The sequence below is a fragment of the Heloderma suspectum genome, chromosome 1 (assembly GCF_057233095.1).
Source record: "Heloderma suspectum isolate Gila_16-S chromosome 1, 16-S_ref, whole genome shotgun sequence".
NCBI lineage: Eukaryota > Metazoa > Chordata > Lepidosauria > Squamata > Helodermatidae > Heloderma > Heloderma suspectum.
In genome coordinates this window covers 231,139,148-231,160,323 of record NC_139458.1, presented here as the reverse complement: position 1 = coordinate 231,160,323, position 21,176 = coordinate 231,139,148, and positions in this window count along the sequence as shown.

The following is a 21,176-nucleotide window of genomic DNA, read 5'->3' as shown; positions in this document are numbered from 1 at the left end:
TTAACATCCCCCAGTCCACGCAGTGTACTAAAAGACAGGAGGGAACACATCCTGTTGGGCCACTCAATCGGTTTCAACATGCTTGGCTTTACAGACGCCCTGGTTCCATCCTGGGAAGCCAAGTCTCGCCAACCCTAACCCTAATTTGAGTCTCAACCCTAATTTCCTCTTGGGACTGAAACATGTCCCTGTCCACAAGCTGTACTAATGGGCAGTATGTTATCCTCCAATGGCTCACTCAGTCTGTTTGACCAATCTAGGCTTTACCAAGACGTTGGTTCCTTCCTGGGAAGCCTAGTCTCCCGAACCCTAACCCTAACTTGAGTCTTAACCCTAATTTACTTGTGCAACTGTCACAAACCCCCATCCACAGGTTGTACTAAAAGACGGCAGGCATACCATTCCTTTGGCCCTCTCAGTCTGTTTCACCATGCTTGGCTTCAGCAACACCCTGTTTCCATTCTGGGAAGCCAAGTCTCCTGACCCCTAACCCTAAGTTGGGTCTGAACCCTAATTTCCTCTTGGGACTGAAACTTGTCCCTGTCCACAAGATGTACTAACAGGCAGTTAGTTAACCACCAATGGCTCACTCAGTCTGTTTGACCAATCTAGGCTTTACCAAGATGCTGGTTCCTTCCTGGGAAGCCTAGTGTCCCCAACTCTAACCCTAATTTGAGTCTCAACCCTTATTTCCTCTTTGGACTGAAACATACCGCCGTCCACAGAGTGTACCAAATGTCAGTATGGAAGACATCTTGATGTCCCCCTCAGGCTGATTCACCAAGCTAGGCTTCACCAAGAACCCGTTTCTTACCTAGGAAGCCCAGTTTCCCCAACCCTAACCCTAACTTGTGTTTTTACCCTACTTTATTTTGGGAATGAAACATCCCCTCGTCCACGCGGTGTACAAAAAGACAGGAGGCAACCCATCCTGCAGGCCCACTTATCCTATTTCTACATGCTTGGCTTTTCCGAGGCCCTGGTTCACTCCAGGGAAGCCAAGTCTCCCAAACCCTAACCCTAACTTGAGTCTTAACCCTAATTTACTTGTGCAACTGTCACAAACCCCCATCCACAGGTTGTACTAAAAGACGGCAGGCATACCATTCCTTTGGCCCTCTCAGTCTGTTTCACCATGCTTGGCTTCAGCAACACCCTGTTTCCATTCTGGGAAGCCAAGTCTCCTGACCCCTAACCCTAAGTTGGGTCTGAACCCTAATTTCCTCTTGGGACTGAAACTTGTCCCTGTCCACAAGATGTACTAACAGGCAGTTAGTTAACCACCAATGGCTCACTCAGTCTGTTTGACCAATCTAGGCTTTACCAAGATGCTGGTTCCTTCCTGGGAAGCCTAGTGTCCCCAACCCTAACCCTAATTTGAGTCTCAACCCTAATTTCCTGTTTAGACTGAAACATCGCCCCGTCCTCACGTTGTACTTATAGAGGGTCGGCACCCCTTTCTGATGACCTGCTCAGTTCGTTTCACCAAGCTAGTCTTCCCTAAGAACCTGGTTCCCTCCTCGGAAGCCAAGTCTCCCCAACCCTAACCCTAACTTGGGGTTTTACCCAAATTTTCTAGAGGAACTTTAACATCCCCCAGTCCACGCAGTGTACTAAAAGACAGGAGGGGACACATCCTGTTGGGCCACTCAATCTGTTTCAACATGCTTGGCTTTACAGATGCCCTGGTTCCATCCTGGGAAGCCAAGGCTAACCAACCCTAACCCTAATTTGAGTCTCAATCCTAAGTTCCTCTTTGGACTGAAACATACCGCCGTCCATAGAGTGTACCAAATGTCAGTATGGAAGACATCTTGATGTCCCCCTCAGGCTGATTCACCCAGCTAGGCTTCACCAAGAACCTGTTTCTTACCTAGGAAGCCCAGTTTCCCCAACCCTAACCCTAACTTGGGTTTTTACCCTACTTTATTTTGGGAATGATACATCCCCTCGTCCACGCGGTGTACTAAAAGACAGGAGGCAACCCATCCTGCAGGCCCACTTATCCTATTTCTACATGCTTGGCTTTTCCGAGGCCCTGGTTCACTCCAGGGAAGCCAAGTCTCCCAAACCCTAACCCTAACTTGAGTCTTAACCCTAATTTGCTTGTGCAACTGTCACAAACCCCCATCCAAAGGTTGTACTAAAAGACGGCAGGCATACCATTCCTTTGGCCCTCTCAGTCTGTTTCACCATGCTTGGCTTCAGCAACACCCTGTTTCCATTCTGGGAAGCCAAGTCTCCTGACCCCTAACCCTAAGTTGGGTCTGAACCCTAATTTCCTCTTGGGACTGAAAGTTGTCCCTGTCCACAAGATGTACTAACAGGCAGTTAGTTAACCACCAATGGCTCACTCAGTCTGTTTGACCAATCTAGGCTTTACCAAGACGCTGGTTCCTTCCTGGGAAGCCTAGTGTCCCCAATCCTAACCCTAATTTGAGTCTCAACCCTAATTTCCTGTTTTGACTGAAACATCGCCCCGTCCTCACGTTGTACTTATAGAGGGTCGGCACCCCTTTCTGATGACCTGCTCAGTTCGTTTCACCAAGCTAGTCTTCCCTAAGAACCTGGTTCCCTCCTCGGAAGCCAAGTCTCCCCAACCCTAACCCTAACTTGGGTTTTTACCCAAATTTTCTAGAGGAACTTTAACATCCCCCAGTCCACGCAGTGTACTAAAAGACAGGAGGGAACACATCCTGTTGGGCCACTCAATCGGTTTCAACATGCTTGGCTTTACAGACGCCCTGGTTCCATCCTGGGAAGCCAAGTCTCGCCAACCCTAACCCTAATTTGAGTCTCAACCCTAATTTCCTCTTGGGACTGAAACATGTCCCTGTCCACAAGCTGTACTAATGGGCAGTATGTTATCCTCCAATGGCTCACTCAGTCTGTTTGACCAATCTAGGCTTTACCAAGACGTTGGTTCCTTCCTGGGAAGCCTAGTGTCCCCAACCCTAACCCTAATTTGAGTCTCAACCCTAATTTCCTGTTTAGACTGAAACATCGCCCCGTCCTCACGTTGTACTTATAGAGGGTCGGCACCCCTTTCTGATGACCTGCTCAGTTCGTTTCACCAAGCTAGTCTTCCCTAAGAACCTGGTTCCCTCCTCGGAAGCCAAGTCTCCCCAACCCTAACCCTAACTTGGGTTTTTACCCAAATTTTCTAGAGGAACTTTAACATCCCCCAGTCCACGCAGTGTACTAAAAGACAGGAGGGAACACATCCTGTTGGGCCACTCAATCGGTTTCAACATGCTTGGCTTTACAGATGCCCTGGTTCCATCCTGGGAAGCCAAGTCTCGCCAACCCTAACCCTAATTTGAGTCTCAACCCTAATTTCCTCTTTGGACTGAAACATACCGCCGTCCAAAGAGTGTACCAAATGTCAGTATGGAAGACATCTTGATGTCCCCCTCAGGCTGATTCACCAAGTTAGGCTTCACCAAGAACCCGTTTCTTACCTAGGAAGCCCAGTTTCCCCAACCCTAACCCTAACTTGGGTTTTTACCCTACTTTATTTTGGGAATGAAACATCCCCTCGTCCACGCGGTGTACTAAAAGACAGGAGGCAACCCATCCTGCAGGCCCACTTATCCTATTTCTCCATGCTTGGCTTTTCCGAGGCCCTGGTTCACTCCAGGGAAGCCAAGTCTCCCGAACCCTAACCCTAACTTGAGTCTTAACCCTAATTTACTTGTGCAACTGTCACAAACCCCCATCCACAGGTTGTACTAAAAGACGGCAGGCATACCATTCCTTTGGCCCTCTCAGTCTGTTTCACCATGCTTGGCTTCAGCAACACCCTGTTTCCATTCTGGGAAGCCAAGTCTCCTGACCCCTAACCCTAAGTTGGGTCTGAACCCTAATTTCCTCTTGGGACTGAAACTTGTCCCTGTCCACAAGATGTACTAACAGGCAGTTAATTAACCACCAATGGCTCACTCAGTCTGTTTGACCAATCTAGGCTTTACCAAGACGCTGGTTCCTTCCTGGGAAGCCTAGTGTCCCCAACTCTAACCCTAATTTGAGTCTCAACCCTTATTTCCTCTTTGGACTGAAACATACCGCCGTCCACAGAGTGTACCAAATGTCAGTATGGAAGACATCTTGATGTCCCCCTCAGGCTGATTCACCAAGCTAGGCTTCACCAAGAACCCGTTTCTTACCTAGGAAGCCCAGTTTCCCCAACCCTAACCCTAACTTGGGTTTTTACCCAAATTTTCTAGAGGAACTTTAACATCCCCCAGTCCACGCAGTGTACTAAAAGACAGGAGGGAACACATCCTGTTGGGCCACTCAATCGGTTTCAACATGCTTGGCTTTACAGACGCCCTGGTTCCATCCTGGGAAGCCAAGTCTCGCCAACCCTAACCCTAATTTGAGTCTCAACCCTAATTTCCTCTTGGGACTGAAACATGTCCCTGTCCACAAGCTGTACTAATGGGCAGTATGTTATCCTCCAATGGCTCACTCAGTCTGTTTGACCAATCTAGGCTTTACCAAGACGCTGGTTCCTTCCTGGGAAGCCTAGTGTCCCCAACCCTAACCCTAATTTGAGTCTCAACCCTAATTTCCTGTTTAGACTGAAACATCGCCCCGTCCTCACGTTGTACTTATAGAGGGTCGGCACCCATTTCTGATGACCTGCTCAGTTCGTTTCACCAAGCTAGTCTTCCCTAAGAACCTGGTTCCCTCCTCGGAAGCCAAGTCTCCCCAACCCTAACCCTAACTTGGGTTTTTACCCAAATTTTCTAGAGGAACTTTAACATCCCCCAGTCCACGCAGTGTACTAAAAGACAGGAGGGAACACATCCTGTTGGGCCACTCAATCGGTTTCAACATGCTTGGCTTTACAGACGCCCTGGTTCCATCCTGGGAAGCCAAGTCTCGCCAACCCTAACCCTAATTTGAGTCTCAACCCTAATTTCCTCTTGGGACTGAAACATGTCCCTGTCCACAAGCTGTACTAATGGGCAGTATGTTATCCTCCAATGGCTCACTCAGTCTGTTTGACCAATCTAGGCTTTACCAAGACGTTGGTTCCTTCCTGGGAAGCCTAGTGTCCCCAACCCTAACCCTAATTTGAGTCTCAACCCTAATTTCCTGTTTAGACTGAAACATCGCCCCGTCCTCACGTTGTACTTATAGAGGGTCGGCACCCCTTTCTGATGACCTGCTCAGTTCGTTTCACCAAGCTAGTCTTCCCTAAGAACCTGGTTCCCTCCTCGGAAGCCAAGTCTCCCCAACCCTAACCCTAACTTGGGTTTTTACCCAAATTTTCTAGAGGAACTTTAACATCCCCCAGTCCACGCAGTGTACTAAAAGACAGGAGGGAACACATCCTGTTGGGCCACTCAATCTGTTTCAACATGCTTGGCTTTACAGTGGCCCTGGTTCCATCCTGGGAAGCCAAGTTTCGCCAACCCTAACCCTAATTTGAGTCTCAACCCTAATTTCCTCTTTGGACTGAAACATACCGCCGTCCACAGAGTGTACCAAATGTCAGTATGGAAGACATCTTGATGTCCCCCTAGGCTGATTCACCAAGTTAGGCTTCACCAAGAACCCGTTTCTTACCTAGGAAGCCCAGTTTCCCCAACCCTAACCCTAACTTGGGTTTTTACCCTACTTTATTTTGGGAATGAAACATCCCCTCGTCCACGCGGTGTACTAAAAGACAGGAGGCAACCCATCCTGCAGGCCCACTTATCCTATTTCTCCATGCTTGGCTTTTCCGAGGCCCTGGTTCACTCCAGGGAAGCCAAGTCTCCCGAACCCTAACCCTAACTTGAGTCTTAACCCTAATTTACTTGTGCAACTGTCACAAACCCCCATCCACAGGTTGTACTAAAAGACGGCAGGCATACCATTCCTTTGGCCCTCTCAGTCTGTTTCACCAGGCTTGGCTTCTGCAACACCCTGTTTCCATTCTGGGAAGCCAAGTCTCCTGACCCCTAACCCTAAGTTGGGTCTGAACCCTAATTTCCTCTTGGGACTGAAACTTGTCCCTGTCCACAAGCTGTACTAATGGGCAGTATGTTATCCTCCAATGGCTCACTCAGTCTGTTTGACCAATCTAGGCTTTACCAAGATGCTGGTTCCTTCCTGGGAAGCCTAGTGTCCCCAACCCTAACCCTAATTTGACTCTCAACCCTAATTTCCTGTTTAGACTGAAACATCGCCCCGTCCTCACGTTCTACTTATAAAGGGTCGGCACCCCTTTCTGATGACCTGCTCAGTTAGTTTCACCAAGCTAGTCTTCCCTAAGAACCTGGTTCCCTCCTCGGAAGCCAAGTCTCCCCAACCCTAACCCTAACTTGGGTTTTTACCCAAAATTACTAGAGGAACTTTAACATCCCCCAGTCCACGCAGTGTACTAAAAGGCCCGAGGGAACACATCCTGTTGGGCCACTCAATCTGTTTCAACATGCTTGGCTTTACAGATGCCCTGGTTCCATCCTGGGAAGCCAAGTCTCGCCAAACCTAACCCTAATTTGATTCTCAACCCTAATTTCCTCTTTGGACTGAAACATACCGCTGTCCACAGAGTGTACCAAATGTCAGTATGGAAGACATCTTGATGTCCCCCTCAGGCTGATTCACCAAGCTAGGCTTCACCAAGAACCCGTTTCTTACTTAGGAAGCCCAGTTTCCCCAACCCTAACCCTAACTTGGGTTTTTACCCTACTTTATTTTGGGAATGAAACATCCCCTCGTCCACGCGGTGTACTAAAAGACAGGAGGCAACCCATCCTGCAGGCCCACTTATCCTATTTCTCCATGCTTGGCTTTTCCGAGGCCCTGGTTCACTCCAGGGAAGCCAAGTCTCCCGAACCCTAACCCTAACTTGAGTCTTAACCCTAATTTACTTGTGCAACTGTCACAAACCCCCATCCACAGGTTGTACTAAAAGACGGCAGGCATACCATTCCTTTGGCCCTCTCAGTCTGTTTCACCATGCTTGGCTTCAGCAACACCCTGTTTCCATTCTGGGAAGCCAAGTCTCCTGACCCCTAACCCTAAGTTGGGTCTGAACCCTAATTTCCTCTTGGGACTGAAACTTGTCCCTGTCCACAAGATGTACTAACAGGCAGTTAGTTAACCACCAATGGCTCACTCAGTCTGTTTGACCAATCTAGGCTTTACCAAGATGCTGGTTCCTTCCTGGGAAGCCTAGTGTCCCCAATCCTAACCCTAATTTGAGTCTCAACCCTAATTTCCTGTTTAGACTGAAACATCGCCCCGTCCTCACGTTGTACTTATAGAGGGTCGGCACCCCTTTCTGATGACCTGCTCAGTTCGTTTCACCAAGCTAGTCTTCCCTAAGAACCTGGTTCCCTCCTCGGACGCCAAGTCTCCCCAACCCTAACCCTAACTTGGGTTTTTACCCAAATTTTCTAGAGGAACTTTAACATCCCCCAGTCCACGCAGTGTACTAAAAGACAGGAGGGAACACATCCTGTTGGGCCACTCAATCTGTTTCAACATGCTTGGCTTTACAGACGCCCTGGTTCCATCCTGGGAAGCCAAGTCTCGCCAACCCTAACCCTAATTTGAGTATCAACCCTAATTTCCTCTTGGGACTGAAACATGTCCCTGTCCACAAGCTGTACTAATGGGCAGTATGTTATCCTCCAATGGCTCACTCAGTCTGTTTGACCAATCTAGGCTTTACCAAGACGTTGGTTCCTTCCTGGGAAGCCTAGTGTCCCCAATCCTAACCCTAATTTGAGTCTCAACCCTAATTTCCTGTTTTGACTGAAACATTGCCCCGTACTCACGTTGTACTTATAGAGGGTCGGCACCCCTTTCTGATGACCTGCTCAGTTCGTTTCACCAAGCTAGTCTTCCCTAAGAACCTGGTTCCCTCCTCGGAAGCCAAGTCTCCCCAACCCTAACCCTAACTTGGGTTTTTACCCTACTTTATTTTGGGAATGAAACATCCCCTCGTCCACACGATGTACAAAAAGACAGGAGGCAACCCATCCTGCAGGCCCACTTATCCTATTTCTCCATGCTTGGCTTTTCCGAGGCCCTGGTTCACTGCAGGGAAGCCAAGTCTCCCGAACCCTAACCCTAACTTGAGTCTTAACCCTAATTTACTTGTGCAACTGTCACAAACCCCCATCCACAGGTTGTACTAAAAGACGGCAGGCATACCATTCCTTTGGCCCTCTCAGTCTGTTTCACCAGGCTTGGCTTCTGCAACACCCTGTTTCCATTCTGGGAAGCCAAGTCTCCTGACCCCTAACCCTAAGTTGGGTCTGAACCCTAATTTCCTCTTGGGACTGAAACTTGTCCCTGTCCACAAGCTGTACTAATGGGCAGTATGTTATCCTCCAATGGCTCACTCAGTCTGTTTGACCAATCTAGGCTTTACCAAGATGCTGGTTCCTTCCTGGGAAGCCTAGTGTCCCCAACCCTAACCCTAATTTGAGTCTCAACCCTAATTTCCTGTTTAGACTGAAACATCGCCCCGTCCTCACGTTCTACTTATAAAGGGTCGGCACCCCTTTCTGATGACCTGCTCAGTTAGTTTCACCAAGCTAGTCTTCCCTAAGAACCTGGTTCCCTCCTCGGAAGCCAAGTCTCCCCAACCCTAACCCTAACTTGGGTTTTTACCCAAAATTACTAGAGGAACTTTAACATCCCCCAGTCCACGCAGTGTACTAAAAGGCCCGAGGGAACACATCCTGTTGGGCCACTCAATCTGTTTCAACATGCTTGGCTTTACAGATGCCCTGGTTCCATCCTGGGAAGCCAAGTCTCGCCAAACCTAACCCTAATTTGATTCTCAACCCTAATTTCCTCTTTGGACTGAAACATACCGCTGTCCACAGAGTGTACCAAATGTCAGTATGGAAGACATCTTGATGTCCCCCTCAGGCTGATTCACCAAGCTAGGCTTCACCAAGAACCCGTTTCTTACTTAGGAAGCCCAGTTTCCCCAACCCTAACCCTAACTTGGGTTTTTACCCTACTTTATTTTGGGAATGAAACATCCCCTCGTCCACGCGGTGTACTAAAAGACAGGAGGCAACCCATCCTGCAGGCCCACTTATCCTATTTCTACATGCTTGGCTTTTCCGAGGCCCTGGTTCACTCCAGGGAAGCCAAGTCTCCCAAACCCTAACCCTAACTTGAGTCTTAACCCTAATTTGCTTGTGCAACTGTCACAAACCCCCATCCACAGGTAGTACTAAAAGACGGCAGGCATACCATTCCTTTGGCCCTCTCAGTCTGTTTCACCATGCTTGGCTTCAGCAACACCCTGTTTTCATTCTGGGAAGCCAAGTCTCCTGACCCCTAACCCTAAATTGGGTCTGAACCCTAATTTCCTCTTGGGACTGAAACTTGTCCCTGTCCACAAGATGTACTAACAGGCAGTTAGTTAACCACCAATGGCTCACTCAGTCTGTTTGACCAATCTAGGCTTTACCAAGACACTGGTTCCTTCCTGGGAAGCCTAGTGTCCCCAATCCTAACCCTAATTTGAGTCTCAACCCTAATTTCCTGTTTTGACTGAAACATCGCCCCGTCCTCACGTTGTACTTATAGAGGGTCGGCACCCCTTTCTGATGACCTGCTCAGTTCGTTTCACCAAGCTAGTCTTCCCTAAGAACCTGGTTCCCTCCTCGGAAGCCAAGTCTCCCCAACCCTAACCCTAACTTGGGTTTTTACCCAAATTTTCTAGAGGAACTTTAACATCCCCCAGTCCACGCAGTGTACTAAAAGACAGGAGGGAACACATCCTGTTGGGCCACTCAATCGGTTTCAACATGCTTGGCTTTACAGATGCCCTGGTTCCATCCTGGGAAGCCAAGTCTCGCCAACCCTAACCCTAATTTGAGTCTCAACCCTAATTTCCTCTTTGGACTGAAACATACCGCCGTCCACAGAGTGTACCAAATGTCAGTATGGAAGACATCTTGATGTCCCCCTCAGGCTGATTCACCAAGTTAGGCTTCACCAAGAACCCGTTTCTTACCTAGGAAGCCCAGTTTCCCCAACCCTAACCCTAACTTGGGTTTTTACCCTACTTTATTTTGGGAATGAAACATCCCCTCGTCCACGCGGTGTACTAAAAGACAGGAGGCAACCCATCCTGCAGGCCCACTTATCCTATTTCTCCATGCTTGGCTTTTCCGAGGCCCTGGTTCACTCCAGGGAAGCCAAGTCTCCCGAACCCTAACCCTAACTTGAGTCTTAACCCTAATTTACTTGTGCAACTGTCACAAACCCCCATCCACAGGTTGTACTAAAAGACGGCAGGCATACCATTCCTTTGGCCCTCTCAGTCTGTTTCACCATGCTTGGCTTCAGCAACACCCTGTTTCCATTCTGGGAAGCCAAGTCTCCTGACCCCTAACCCTAAGTTGGGTCTGAACCCTAATTTCCTCTTGGGACTGAAACTTGTCCCTGTCCACAAGATGTACTAACAGGCAGTTAGTTAACCACCAATGGCTCACTCAGTCTGTTTGACCAATCTAGGCTTTACCAAGATGCTGGTTCCTTCCTGGGAAGCCTAGTGTCCCCAACCCTAACCCTAAATTGAGTCTCAACCCTTATTTCCTGTTTAGACTGAAACATCACCCTGTCCTCACATTGTACTAAAAGACGGTCGGCACCCCTTTCTGATGACCTGCTCAGTTCGTTTCACCAAGCTAGTCTTCCCTAAGAACCTGGTTCCCTCCTCGGAAGCCAAGTCTCCCCAACCCTAACCCTAACTTGGGTTTTTACCCAAATTTTCTAGAGGAACTTTAACATCCCCCAGTCCACGCAGTGTACTAAAAGACAGGAGGGAACACATCCTGTTGGGCCACTCAATCTGTTTCAACATGCTTGGCTTTACAGTGGCCCTGGTTCCATCCTGGGAAGCCAAGTTTCGCCAACCCTAACCCTAATTTGAGTCTCAACCCTAATTTCCTCTTTGGACTGAAACATACCGCCGTCCACAGAGTGTACCAAATGTCAGTATGGAAGACATCTTGATGTCCCCCTCAGGCTGATTCACCCAGCTAGGCTTCACCAAGAACCCGTTTCTTACCTAGGAAGCCCAGTTACCCCAACCCTAACCCTAACTTGGGTTTTTACCCTACTTTATTTTGGGAATGAAACATCCCCTCGTCCACACGGTGTACAAAAAGACAGGAGGCAACCCATCCTGCAGGCCCACTTATCCTATTTCTACATGCTTGGCTTTTCCGAGGCCCTGGTTCACTGCAGGGAAGCCAAGTCTCACGAACCCTAACCCTAACTTGAGTCTTAACCCTAATTTACTTGTGCAACTGTCACAAACCCCCATCCACAGGTTGTACTAAAAGACGGCAGGCATACCATTCCTTTGGCCCTCTCAGTCTGTTTCACCATGCTTGGCTTCAGCAACACCCTGTTTCCATTCTGGGAAGCCAAGTCTCCTGACCCCTAACCCTAAGTTGGGTCTTAACCCTAATTTCCTCTTGGGACTGAAACTTGTCCCTGTCCACAAGCTGTACTAATGGGCAGTATGTTATCCTCCAATGGCTCACTCAGTCTGTTTGACCAATCTAGGCTTTACCAAGACGCTGGTTCCTTCCTGGGAAGCCTAGTGTCCCCAATCCTAACCCTAATTTGAGTCTCAACCCTTATTTCCTGTTTTGACTGAAACATTGCCCCGTCCTCACGTTGTACTTATAGAGGGTCGGCACCCCTTTCTGATGACCTGCTCAGTTCGTTTCACCAAGCTAGTCTTCCCTAAGAACCTGGTTCCCTCCTCGGAAGCCAAGTCTCCCCAACCCTAACCCTAACTTGGGTTTTTACCCAAATTTTCTAGAGGAACTTTAACATCCCCCAGTCCACGCAGTGTACTAAAAGACAGGAGGGAACACATCCTGTTGGGCCACTCAATCGGTTTCAACATGCTTGGCTTTACAGATGCCCTGGTTCCATCCTGGGAAGCCAAGTCTCGCCAACCCTAACCCTAATTTGAGTCTCAACCCTAATTTCCTCTTTGGACTGAAACATACCGCCGTCCACAGAGTGTACCAAATGTCAGTATGGAAGACATCTTGATGTCCCCCTCAGGCTGATTCCCCAAGTTAGGCTTCACCAAGAACCCGTTTCTTACCTAGGAAGCCCAGTTTCCCCAACCCTAACCCTAACTTGGGTTTTTACCCTACTTTATTTTGGGAATGAAACATCCCCTCGTCCACGCGGTGTACTAAAAGACAGGAGGCAACCCATCCTGCAGGCCCACTTATCCTATTTCTCCATGCCTGGCTTTTCCGAGGCCCTGGTTCACTCCAGGGAAGCCAAGTCTCCCGAACCCTAACCCTAACTTGAGTCTTAACCCTAATTTACTTGTGCAACTGTCACAAACCCCCATCCACAGGTTGTACTAAAAGACGGCAGGCATACCATTCCTTTGGCCCTCTCAGTCTGTTTCACCATGCTTGGCTTCAGCAACACCCTGTTTCCATTCTGGGAAGCCAAGTCTCCTGACCCCTAACCCTAAGTTGGGTCTGAACCCTAATTTCCTCTTGGGACTGAAACTTGTCCCTGTCCACAAGATGTACTAACAGGCAGTTAGTTAACCACCAATGGCTCACTCAGTCTGTTTGACCAATCTAGGCTTTACCAAGATGCTGGTTCCTTCCTGGGAAGCCTAGTGTCCCCAACTCTAACCCTAATTTGAGTCTCAACCCTTATTTCCTCTTTGGACTGAAACATACCGCCGTCCACAGAGTGTACCAAATGTCAGTATGGAAGACATCTTGATGTCCCCCTCAGGCTGATTCACCAAGCTAGGCTTCACCAAGAACCCGTTTCTTACCTAGGAAGCCCAGTTTCCCCAACCCTAACCCTAACTTGGGTTTTTACCCTACTTTATTTTGCGAATGAAACATCCCCTCGTCCACGCGGTGTACAAAAAGACAGGAGGCAACCCATCCTGCAGGCCCACTTATCCTATTTCTACATGCTTGGCTTTTCCGAGGCCCTGGTTCACTCCAGGGAAGCCAAGTCTCCCAAACCCTAACCCTAACTTGAGTCTTAACCCTAATTTACTTGTGCAACTGTCACAAACCCCCATCCACAGGTTGTACTAAAAGACGGCAGGCATACCATTCCTTTGGCCCTCTCAGTCTGTTTCACCATGCTTGGCTTCAGCAACACCCTGTTTCCATTCTGGGAAGCCAAGTCTCCTGACCCCTAACCCTAAGTTGGGTCTGAACCCTAATTTCCTCTTGGGACTGAAACTTGTCCCTGTCCACAAGATGTACTAACAGGCAGTTAGTTAACCACCAATGGCTCACTCAGTCTGTTTGACCAATCTAGGCTTTACCAAGATGCTGGTTCCTTCCTGGGAAGCCTAGTGTCCCCAACCCTAACCCTAATTTGAGTCTCAACCCTAATTTCCTGTTTAGACTGAAACATCGCCCCGTCCTCACGTTGTACTTATAGAGGGTCGGCACCCCTTTCTGATGACCTGCTCAGTTCGTTTCACCAAGCTAGTCTTCCCTAAGAACCTGGTTCCCTCCTCGGAAGCCAAGTCTCCCCAACCCTAACCCTAACTTGGGGTTTTACCCAAATTTTCTAGAGGAACTTTAACATCCCCCAGTCCACGCAGTGTACTAAAAGACAGGAGGGGACACATCCTGTTGGGCCACTCAATCTGTTTCAACATGCTTGGCTTTACAGATGCCCTGGTTCCATCCTGGGAAGCCAAGTCTCGCCAACCCTAACCCTAATTTGAGTCTCAATCCTAAGTTCCTCTTTGGACTGAAACATACCGCCGTCCATAGAGTGTACCAAATGTCAGTATGGAAGACATCTTGATGTCCCCCTCAGGCTGATTCACCCAGCTAGGCTTCACCAAGAACCTGTTTCTTACCTAGGAAGCCCAGTTTCCCCAACCCTTACCCTAACTTGGGTTTTTATCCTACTTTATTTTGGGAATGAAACATCCCCTCGTCCACGCGGTGTACTAAAAGACAGGAGGCAACCCATCCTGCAGGCCCACTTATCCTATTTCTACATGCTTGGCTTTTCCGAGGCCCTGGTTCACTCCAGGGAAGCCAAGTCTCCCAAACCCTAACCCTAACTTGAGTCTTAACCCTAATTTGCTTGTGCAACTGTCACAAACCCCCATCCACAGGTTGTACTAAAAGACGGCAGGCATACCATTCCTTTGGCCCTCTCAGTCTGTTTCACCATGCTTGGCTTCAGCAACACCCTGTTTCCATTCTGGGAAGCCAAGTCTCCTGACCCCTAACCCTAAGTTGGGTCTGAACCCTAATTTCCTCTTGGGACTGAAACTTGTCCCTGTCCACAAGATGTACTAACAGGCAGTTAGTTAACCACCAATGGCTCACTCAGTCTGTTTGACCAATCTAGGCTTTACCAAGACGCTGGTTCCTTCCTGGGAAGCCTAGTGTCCCCAATCCTAACCCTAATTTGAGTCTCAACCCTAATTTCCTGTTTTGACTGAAACATCGCCCCGTCCTCACGTTGTACTTATAGAGGGTCGGCACCCCTTTCTGATGACCTGCTCAGTTCGTTTCACCAAGCTAGTCTTCCCTAAGAACCTGGCTCCCTCCTCGGAAGCCAAGTCTCCCCAACCCTAACCCTAACTTGGGTTTTTACCCAAATTTTCTAGAGGAACTTTAACATCCCCCAGTCCACGCAGTGTACTAAAAGACAGGAGGGAACACATCCTGTTGGGCCACTCAATCGGTTTCAACATGCTTGGCTTTACAGACGCCCTGGTTCCATCCTGGGAAGCCAAGTCTCGCCAACCCTAACCCTAATTTGAGTCTCAACCCTAATTTCCTCTTTGGACTGAAACATACCGCCGTCCACAGAGTGTACCAAATGTCAGTATGGAAGACATCTTGATGTCCCCCTCAGGCTGATTCACCAAGTTAGGCTTCACCAAGAACCCGTTTCTTACCTAGGAAGCCCAGTTTCCCCAACGCTAACCCTAACTTGGGTTTTTACCCTACTTTATTTTGGGAATGAAACATCCCCTCGTCCACGCGGTGTACTAAAAGACAGGAGGCAACCCATCCTGCAGGCCCACTTATCCTATTTCTCCATGCTTGGCTTTTCCGAGGCCCTGGTTCACTCCAGGGAAGCCAAGTCTCCCGAACCCTAACCCTAACTTGAGTCTTAACCCTAATTTACTTGTGCAACTGTCACAAACCCCCATCCACAGGTTGTACTAAAAGACGGCAGGCATACCATTCCTTTGGCCCTCTCAGTCTGTTTCACCATGCTTGGCTTCAGCAACACCCTGTTTCCATTCTGGGAAGCCAAGTCTCCTGACCCCTAACCCTAAGTTGGGTCTGAACCCTAATTTCCTCTTGGGACTGAAACTTGTCCCTGTCCACAAGCTGTACTAATGGGCAGTATGTTATCCTCCAATGGCTCACTCAGTCTGTTTGACCAATCTAGGCTTTACCAAGATGCTGGTTCCTTCCTGGGAAGCCTAGTGTCCCCAACCCTAACCCTAATTTGAGTCTCAACCCTAATTTCCTGTTTAGACTGAAACATCGCCCCGTCCTCACGTTCTACTTATAAAGGGTCGGCACCCCTTTCTGATGACCTGCTCAGTTAGTTTCACCAAGCTAGTCTTCCCTAAGAACCTGGTTCCCTCCTCGGAAGCCAAGTCTCCCCAACCCTAACCCTAACTTGGGTTTTTACCCAAAATTACTAGAGGAACTTTAACATCCCCCAGTCCACGCAGTGTACTAAAAGGCCCGAGGGAACACATCCTGTTGGGCCACTCAATCTGTTTCAACATGCTTGGCTTTACAGATGCCCTGGTTCCATCCTGGGAAGCCAAGTCTCGCCAACCCTAACCCTAATTTGAGTCTCAACCCTAATTTCCTCTTTGGACTGAAACATACCGCCGTCCACAGAGTGTACCAAATGTCAGTATGGAAGACATCTTGATGTCCCCCTCAGGCTGATTCACCAAGTTAGGCTTCACCAAGAACCCGTTTCTTACCTAGGAAGCCCAGTTTCCCCAACCCTAACCCTAACTCGGGTTTTTACCCTACTTTATTTTGGGAATGAAACATCCCCTCGTCCACGCGGTGTACTAAAAGACAGGAGGCAACCCATCCTGCAGGCCCACTTATCCTATTTCTCCATGCTTGGCTTTTCCGAGGCCCTGGTTCACTCCAGGGAAGCCAAGTCTCCCGAACCCTAACCCTAACTTGAGTCTTAACCCTAATTTACTTGTGCAACTGTCACAAACCCCCATCCACAGGTTGTACTAAAAGACGGCACGCATACCATTCCTTTGGCCCTCTCAGTCTGTTTCACCATGCTTGGCTTCAGCAACACCCTGTTTCCATTCTGGGAAGCCAAGTCTCCTGACCCCTAACCCTAAGTTGGGTCTGAACCCTAATTTCCTCTTGGGACTGAAACTTGTCCCTGTCCACAAGATGTACTAACAGGCAGTTAGTTAACCACCAATGGCTCACTCAGTCTGTTTGACCAATCTAGGCTTTACCAAGATGCTGGTTCCTTCCTGGGAAGCCTAGTGTCCCCAACTCTAACCCTAATTTGAGTCTCAACCCTTATTTCCTCTTTGGACTGAAACATACCGCCGTCCACAGAGTGTACCAAATGTCAGTATGGAAGACATCTTGATGTCCCCCTCAGGCTGATTCACCAAGCTAGGCTTCACCAAGAACCCGTTTCTTACCTAGGAAGCCCAGTTTCCCCAACCCTAACCCTAACTTGGGTTTTTACCCTACTTTATTTTGCGAATGAAACATCCCCTCGTCCACGCGGTGTACAAAAAGACAGGAGGCAACCCATCCTGCAGGCCCACTTATCCTATTTCTACATGCTTGGCTTTTCCGAGGCCCTGGTTCACTCCAGGGAAGCCAAGTCTCCCGAACCCTAACCCTAACTTGAGTCTTAACCCTAATTTACTTGTGCAACTGTCACAAACCCCCATCCACAGGTTGTACTAAAAGACGGCAGGCATACCATTCCTTTGGCCCTCTCAGTCTGTTTCACCATGCTTGGCTTCAGCAACACCCTGTTTCCATTCTGGGAAGACAAGTCTCCTGACCCCTAACCCTAAGTTGGGTCTGAACCCTAATTTCCTCTTGGGACTGAAACTTGTCCCTGTCCACAAGATGTACTAACAGGCAGTTAGTTAACCACCAATGGCTCACTCAGTCTGTTTGACCAATCTAGGCTTTACCAAGATGCTGGTTCCTTCCTGGGAAGCCTAGTGTCCCCAACCCTAACCCTAATTTGAGTCTCAACCCTAATTTCCTGTTTTGACTGAAACATCGCCCCGTCCTCACGTTGTACTTATAGAGGGTCGGCACCCCTTTCTGATGACCTGCTCAGTTCGTTTCACCAAGCTAGTCTTCCCTAAGAACCTGGTTCCCTCCTCGGACGCCAAGTCTCCCCAACCCTAACCCTAACTTGGGTTTTTACCCAAATTTTCTAGAGGAACTTTAACATCCCCCAGTCCACGCAGTGTACTAAAAGACAGGAGGGAACACATCCTGTTGGGCCACTCAATCTGTTTCAACATGCTTGGCTTTACAGACGCCCTGGTTCCATCCTGGGAAGCCAAGTCTCGCCAACCCTAACCCTAATTTGAGTATCAACCCTAATTTCCTCTTGGGACTGAAACATGTCCCTGTCCACAAGCTGTACTAATGGGCAGTATGTTATCCTCCAATGGCTCACTCAGTCTGTTTGACCAATCTAGGCTTTACCAAGACGTTGGTTCCTTCCTGGGAAGCCTAGTGTCCCCAACCCTAACCCTAATTTGAGTCTCAACCCTAATTTCCTGTTTAGACTGAAACATCGCCCCGTCCTCACGTTGTACTTATAGAGGGTCGGCACCCCTTTCTGATGACCTGCTCAGTTCGTTTCACCAAGCTAGTCTTCCCTAAGAACCTGGTTCCCTCCTCGGAAGCCAAGTCTCCCCAACCCTAACCCTAACTTGGGTTTTTACCCAAATTTTCTAGAGGAACTTTAACATCCCCCAGTCCACGCAGTGTACTAAAAGACAGGAGGGAACACATCCTGTTGGGCCACTCAATCTGTTTCAACATGCTTGGCTTTACAGTGGCCCTGGTTCCATCCTGGGAAGCCAAGTTTCGCCAACCCTAACCCTAATTTGAGTCTCAACCCTAATTTCCTCTTTGGACTGAAACATACCGCCGTCCACAGAGTGTACCAAATGTCAGTATGGAAGACATCTTGATGTCCCCCTCAGGCTGATTCACCCAGCTAGGCTTCACCAAGAACCCGTTTCTTACCTAGGAAGCCCAGTTACCCCAACCCTAACCCTAACTTGGGTTTTTACCCTACTTTATTTTGGGAATGAAACATCCCCTCGTCCACACGATGTACAAAAAGACAGGAGGCAACCCATCCTGCAGGCCCACTTATCCTATTTCTCCATGCTTGGCTTTTCCGAGGCCCTGGTTCACTGCAGGGAAGCCAAGTCTCCCGAACCCTAACCCTAACTTGAGTCTTAACCCTAATTTACTTGTGCAACTGTCACAAACCCCCATCCACAGGTTGTACTAAAAGACGGCAGGCATACCATTCCTTTGGCCCTCTCAGTCTGTTTCACCAGGCTTGGCTTCTGCAACACCCTGTTTCCATTCTGGGAAGCCAAGTCTCCTGACCCCTAACCCTAAGTTGGGTCTGAACCCTAATTTCCTCTTGGGACTGAAACTTGTCCCTGTCCACAAGCTGTACTAATGGGCAGTATGTTATCCTCCAATGGCTCACTCAGTCTGTTTGACCAATCTAGGCTTTACCAAGATGCTGGTTCCTTCCTGGGAAGCCTAGTGTCCCCAACCCTAACCCTAATTTGACTCTCAACCCTAATTTCCTGTTTAGACTGAAACATCGCCCCGTCCTCACGTTCTACTTATAAAGGGTCGGCACCCCTTTCTGATGACCTGCTCAGTTAGTTTCACCAAGCTAGTCTTCCCTAAGAACCTGGTTCCCTCCTCGGAAGCCAAGTCTCCCCAACCCTAACCCTAACTTGGGTTTTACCCAAAATTACTAGAGGAACTTTAACATCCCCCAGTCCACGCAGTGTACTAAAAGGCCCGAGGGAACACATCCTGTTGGGCCACTCAATCTGTTTCAACATGCTTGGCTTTACAGATGCCCTGGTTCCATCCTGGGAAGCCAAGTCTCGCCAAACCTAACCCTAATTTGATTCTCAACCCTAATTTCCTCTTTGGACTGAAACATACCGCTGTCCACAGAGTGTACCAAATGTCAGTATGGAAGACATCTTGATGTCCCCCTCAGGCTGATTCACCAAGCTAGGCTTCACCAAGAACCCGTTTCTTACTTAGGAAGCCCAGTTTCCCCAACCCTAACCCTAACTTGGGTTTTTACCCTACTTTATTTTGGGAATGAAACATCCCCTCGTCCACGCGGTGTACTAAAAGACAGGAGGCAACCCATCCTGCAGGCCCACTTATCCTATTTCTCCATGCTTGGCTTTTCCGAGGCCCTGGTTCACTCCAGGGAAGCCAAGTCTCCCGAACCCTAACCCTAACTTGAGTCTTAACCCTAATTTACTTGTGCAACTGTCACAAACCCCCATCCACAGGTTGTACTAAAAGACGGCAGGCATACCATTCCTTTGGCCCTCTCAGTCTGTTTCACCATGCTTGGCTTCAGCAACACCCTGTTTCCATTCTGGGAAGCCAAGTCTCCTGACCCCTAACCCTAAGTTGGGTCTGAACCCTAATTTCCTCTTGGGACTGAAACTTGTCCCTGTCCACAAGATGTACTAACAGGCAGTTAGTTAACCACCAATGGCTCACTCAGTCTGTTTGACCAATCTAGGCTTTACCAAGATGCTGGTTCCTTCCTGGGAAGCCTAGTGTCCCCAATCCTAACCCTAATTTGAGTCTCAACCCTAATTTCCTGTTTAGACTGAAACATCGCCCCGTCCTCACGTTGTACTTATAGAGGGTCGGCACCCCTTTCTGATGACCTGCTCAGTTCGTTTCACCAAGCTAGTCTTCCCTAAGAACCTGGTTCCCTCCTCGGATGCCAAGTCTCCCCAACCCTAACCCTAACTTGGGTTTTTACCCAAATTTTCTAGAGGAACTTTAACATCCCCCAGTCCACGCAGTGTACTAAAAGACAGGAGGGAACACATCCTGTTGGGCCACTCAATCTGTTTCAACATGCTTGGCTTTACAGACGCCCTGGTTCCATCCTGGGAAGCCAAGTCTCGCCAACCCTAACCCTAATTTGAGTATCAACCCTAATTTCCTCTTGGGACTGAAACATGTCCCTGTCCACAAGCTGTACTAATGGGCAGTATGTTATCCTCCAATGGCTCACTCAGTCTGTTTGACCAATCTAGGCTTTACCAAGACGTTGGTTCCTTCCTGGGAAGCCTAGTGTCCCCAATCCTAACCCTAATTTGAGTCTCAACCCTAATTTCCTGTTTTGACTGAAACATTGCCCCGTCCTCACGTTGTACTTATAGAGGGTCGGCACCCCTTTCTGATGACCTGCTCAGTTCGTTTCACCAAGCTAGTCTTCCCTAAGAACCTGGTTCCCTCCTCGGAAGCCAAGTCTCCCCAACCCTAACCCTAACTTGGGTTTTTACCCTACTTTATTTTGGGAATGAAACATCCCCTCGTCCACACGATGTACAAAAAGACAGGAGGCAACCCATCCTGCAGGCCCACTTATCCTATTTCTCCATGCTTGGCTTTTCCGAGGCCCTGGTTCACTGCAGGGAAGCCAAGTCTCCCGAACCCTAACCCTAACTTGAGTCTTAACCCTAATTTACTTGTGCAACTGTCACAAACCCCCATCCACAGGTTGTACTAAAAGACGGCAGGCATACCATTCCTTTGGCCCTCTCAGTCTGTTTCACCAGGCTTGGCTTCTGCAACACCCTGTTTCCATTCTGGGAAGCCAAGTCTCCTGACCCCTAACCCTAAGTTGGGTCTGAACCCTAATTTCCTCTTGGGACTGAAACTTGTCCCTGTCCACAAGCTGTACTAATGGGCAGTATGTTATCCTCCAATGGCTCACTCAGTCTGTTTGACCAATCTAGGCTTTACCAAGATGCTGGTTCCTTCCTGGGAAGCCTAGTGTCCCCAACCCTAACCCTAATTTGACTCTCAACCCTAATTTCCTGTTTAGACTGAAACATC